Below are 4817 nucleotides of genomic sequence, written 5' to 3'. Positions count from 1 at the left end.
TTTTTCGCTCCTGCTGCATTCATGTCAGACGGGAGATAAGAGTTTCAGTGTTCACATTAACGTTTAAGTCATAATTACAATTTGGAAATTTGTTTTTCTTCTGAAATCTTCATTATGTCCAAGTGTTAAAAATCAAATATTTAGATTTAAGCTAATGTGAGGTGTGTGCTCATTCTATGTAGACTATTTAACACTAAATACAAAAACACGTCACACTAGCATGAGTCTAAATATGGAATGAATATTCTGTACTTAAGCTAATGTCAATTCAGTAATTTAAGTCTTTGGTTAAAGACTATCTTGTCTTGTTATATTATTAACACAGTATTTTTAATCTCCTTCAGTGTTAACACTGCCTGTCTAATGACATGATCACTTGTGAACACAGCATAGGCAAACAGAATTTGAGTTTCAGTTCAAAGTTAACTGTAGCTAGTTAGTTTGCCTGATTTTCTCGACTGCATCAGGACCTTCAGTAACTCTGACTCTGATACAGTGCCTAAATGTCAGTATTTCCTCCCAGTGCACTGCTTAAAACTCAACAGAGGTACAGTTTGAAATTAAACTGTGAGCTGGAAAAAGTTCAGAGGTTCAGGATCTATAAATGATATATGCTGCACATTCTCTTTTAGCAGCTAACTGTAGCAGAATATGAACTAAAACTGGGGCTACAACAGAAATGATTCAGCTACAAGTGAACGTTAAATTAGTTTGAACAGACCTGTTGATAAAATAACTGTCTATGAAGTGTGACAGCTTATCAACAGCTGGAGAAAGTTATGCTAACGTTAGCCAGGAGGCTAACCAATTTTAGCTCATTTAATATATACAGATTATGTCAAAGCTGTGCTGTTGGATTGCTAAGTGGCTTGCAGTTTTCAACTAGCTAGCTAATGATCAGTTAACTAATGTTATGTATATGACAGCTTTCTAGCTACAAAGTAACAGAGAATAATGAACACAGTGATTAGCTTCGGTTGAAAAGACTGACTGTTTCCAGTCTTTCTCTACAGTACAGTTATGAACTGTTAGCCTCTGAGCTAACATTTAGCAGACATAAACCTTACATTAGCTTGATTTGCTATGGAATAACAGAATGTTTTTTATTTTTACTATGATCTGTTTACTCATCTGTAATCATGTGAATATAAAACCTAGCTAGCAAGCTAACTAATTTTAGCCCATTTATAAACCGATCAGGCGGAACATTATGACCACCTGCCTAATATTGTGTTGGTCCCCTTTTGCTGCCAAAACAGCCCTGACCCATCGAGGCATGGACTCCACCAGACCCCTGAAGGTGTGCTGTGGTATCTGGCACCAAGATGTTGGCAGCAGATCCTTTAAGTCCTGTAAGTTGGGAGGTGGTCTCCATGGAGCGGACTTGTTTGTCCAGCACATCCCACAGATGCTCGATTGGATTGAGATCTGTGGAATTTGGAGGCCAAGTCAACACCTCAACCTCGTTGTTGTGCTCCTTAAACCATTCCTGAACCATTTTTGCTGTGGCACCAAAGCATCACATTGCCTCTGCCGGCTTGCCTTCTTCCCATAGTGCATCCTGGTGCCATGTGTTCCCCAGGTAAGCGACACACACTCGCCCAGCCATCCACGTGATGTAAGAGATGTAAGAAAACGTGATTCATCAGACCAGGCCACCTTTTTCCATTGCTCCGTGGTCCAGTTCTGATGCTCATGTGCCCATTGTTGACGTGGTGCAGAGGGGTCAGCATGGGCCCCCTGACTGATCTCAGGCTGTGCAGCCCCATACACAACAAACTGTGATGCACTGTGTTCTGACACTTTTCTATCAGAACCACCATTAACTTCTTCAGCAATTTGAGCAACAGTAGCTTGTCCGTTGGATCGGACCACACGGGCCAGCCTTCGCTCCCCACGTGCATCAGTGAGCCATGGCTACCCATGACCCTGTCGCTGGTTCAACACCGTTCCTTGCTTGGACCACTTTTGATAGATACTGACCACTTTTGATAGATACTGACCACTGCAGACCGGGAGCACCCCACAGGAGCTGCAGTGTTGCAGATGCTCTGACTCAGTCATCCAACCATCACAGCCTGGTCCTTGTCAAACTCGCTGAAATCTTTACACTCGCCCATTTTTCCTGCTTCTAACATCAACTTTGAGGACAAAATGTTCACCTGCTGTCTGATATATCCCGCCCACTAACAGGTGCCATGATGATGAGATCATCAGTGTTATTCACTTCACCTGTTAGTGCTCATAATGTTATGCCTGATCTGTGTATATAAAAACACAAGAAAGTTTTTATATAAAACTTTCTTGTGTTAATTCATTTCCAGCACAGCACTGCTAACAAACTAGCAGCTGTTAGCTTGTACGCTGATCTGGTAAGAGTTCAGTTAGCTTACATTAGCTAAAAAAATGAATAACAATTTAATTGGAGATATAACTAACAAGTTGTACTATCAACAAACCAGAAGAAGTTCGTGAGATGTTAGCTAGCAGGGTAGCCCATTTTATATCAAAGTTTCTGTGATTAGAAGTGACTTTTTCCATCTCCACACATGCAAGCTCAGCTGCTAATTCCCAAATATTAATTGTCTGGCAGGATAACTAAATCCAGATAATGACTGTTGCATCTTACAGTAATTAGCATCAGTGAATGAAGATTGATATTGTTACGAGAAGTGTCTTTGTAAGAACTAGTTTTGTAAATTAAGCAGTGATCACTCATCATAAATTACAGTGGAAGGTCCTTATCCAGTGGAGACAGTCAGGCTGAACAAACAGTCAGCTCACTAGCTAGCCAGTTCTCTTATATAAGAAAAGGCTGATGCTCATGCTAATATGCTAACACTAGCATACTGGCTAAACTGGCTTGTGTGTTTATCAGATGTGTTAGGAACTGAACAGTGCTGGTTAGCTGGCTAACAGCTGTAAGCAGAGCTGAGGACCTCCAAGGTCGCTCCTGGGGTCGACTGGTTGCTTTGTTAAGCATGTGGGCTCACCTGAGGAAACCTGAAATGTGGGAGAACAGGAACCAGAGGAGGTTCTGATTGTGCAGCATTTATTTACAGCTCAGTGTTCAGAGCTGAATGTCGTTTTAACGTAACATTGAGGTGACCGTAATTGTGCGTCCTCGTCCTCCACCAGCAGGTGCTGTAGCTCGCTCTGAGGTCATTGACCTCTGACCCCAGCCAGGTACTTTAAGCTCACCTGAACCGTTCTCCTTCGGTTCCTCTGATCATCTCTGTCTGTTTCACTTCCTGTTGGAATAAAAAAGAGACTGTTAAAACTCTACTAATGATTTTATTTTCTGAATTTGTAAACTGATGTATATTTTAAAACAAATAAAATATTTTAAACGTAGCTCAGTCTTTGTGTTCTGGATTGTAACCTCACCACAGGAAGGTCCCAGTGCATGCTGGGATATGCTCCAACCCCCACCTGAGTGTCCTCATCTCAGGTGACAGATATGTTTGTGAAGATTAGAGTAAAAGATAAATGTCAGTCTAATTGTATTAACCTTCAATGTTAACCTTCAGTCAGACAGCAGTCACTCAGGTGAGCTCTACCTGTGAACCTGCAGTTTGTTTCAGCAGGTGTGTGGTGTGACAGCAATCTGTGAACAGGTGCTGTATCAGTGAGGACCATCTGGTTTGAGGTGAGGTGGTTTCTGTCCATATTCACCATCTCACGTCGTTAAGCCTGGGGGGTCTTGCTCTTATGTAAGAGGTGATGGGGGCCTTTTACATGTCTTTGTCCAGGAACCCATTGTCTGATATCCGTCCACACATGAATGTATTAGTAGATGTGATGCTTCGCCTCCACTCAGCCTGTGGTTCCTCATGGAAGCTTTATTATGAGAGAGACGTCTGTAAAACTGTTGACAGGACACGTCCACCTCAGTGATTACTCTTTGTATTGTATTGTGAATTTTTAATCCATGATGTGTTTTTTTCCCAGAGCCTGGAAAAGACATTTCATTTGCATGATGTCCCAGTGTAAGGTCTATGAGCCGAGCTGGAGAGAGATTAATGAGCAGACTCAGAAGTCAGCAGTTTTCCTTCAAGTAAGTGGACACCGTCTTTGAGTCTGGTATCCAGTTCTTATGGTCCATAGTCCAACTGTGGACACTCAGGTCTGTCGACCAGTTTGAAGAGATTAGAGGTCACTGTGGTGTCACCTCTGTTAGCATCAGGTTGTTAGCTGAGGTTTTGTAAAGTGCGGGTGATGCTATGCAGATAGTTTCCAGTATTTTCAAAATAAAATAAAATGGTGACTGTTTCTTCAGTAACAAACACAACTTCACCAAATACAAGCTCATCTTTATCAGCACGTTCGCTGACTCTTTGCTGATGTTAAACCATTAATGATCAGATGCCAATATGCTAATGTTAGTTTGAAGTGTCTCTAACAGACTGAAGACACCTGAACATCTTACTGTGACTGTTCTGGATTTTTCTGTGACTTTCTAACAGAAGACGCTGTTTCCGTCTCACTCTGAGACAAAAGGAGGTGAAGCAGCTGGACACGAAGCAGCAGGTTTGATTTTACACCTTCACACACCTTTACACTGTCACAGGACAAAAAGGTTGGAAACCACTGGTTTCATTTTCAGCAGTGTTGTATTTTATAAACATCGTGTTTTTGTATTAAATCTTAAATTTTACTGTCAGTTACAACAAAAGGAAAACAGGAAAATGAACAGTCAGAACACAGAAGCAGCAAGGAGCAGGTTTCATTTACTTTACCGTAAGTTTAAATTCGTACAGTTCCACTTCCCAATGAAGCGACAGGATGATAGAAAATGGTTTATTGATAAATTCGTT

This window comes from Toxotes jaculatrix, chromosome 11 (genome assembly GCF_017976425.1).
Source record: "Toxotes jaculatrix isolate fToxJac2 chromosome 11, fToxJac2.pri, whole genome shotgun sequence".
Classification (NCBI taxonomy): Eukaryota; Metazoa; Chordata; class Actinopteri; family Toxotidae; genus Toxotes; species Toxotes jaculatrix.
This window is presented reverse-complemented; position numbering follows the sequence as displayed.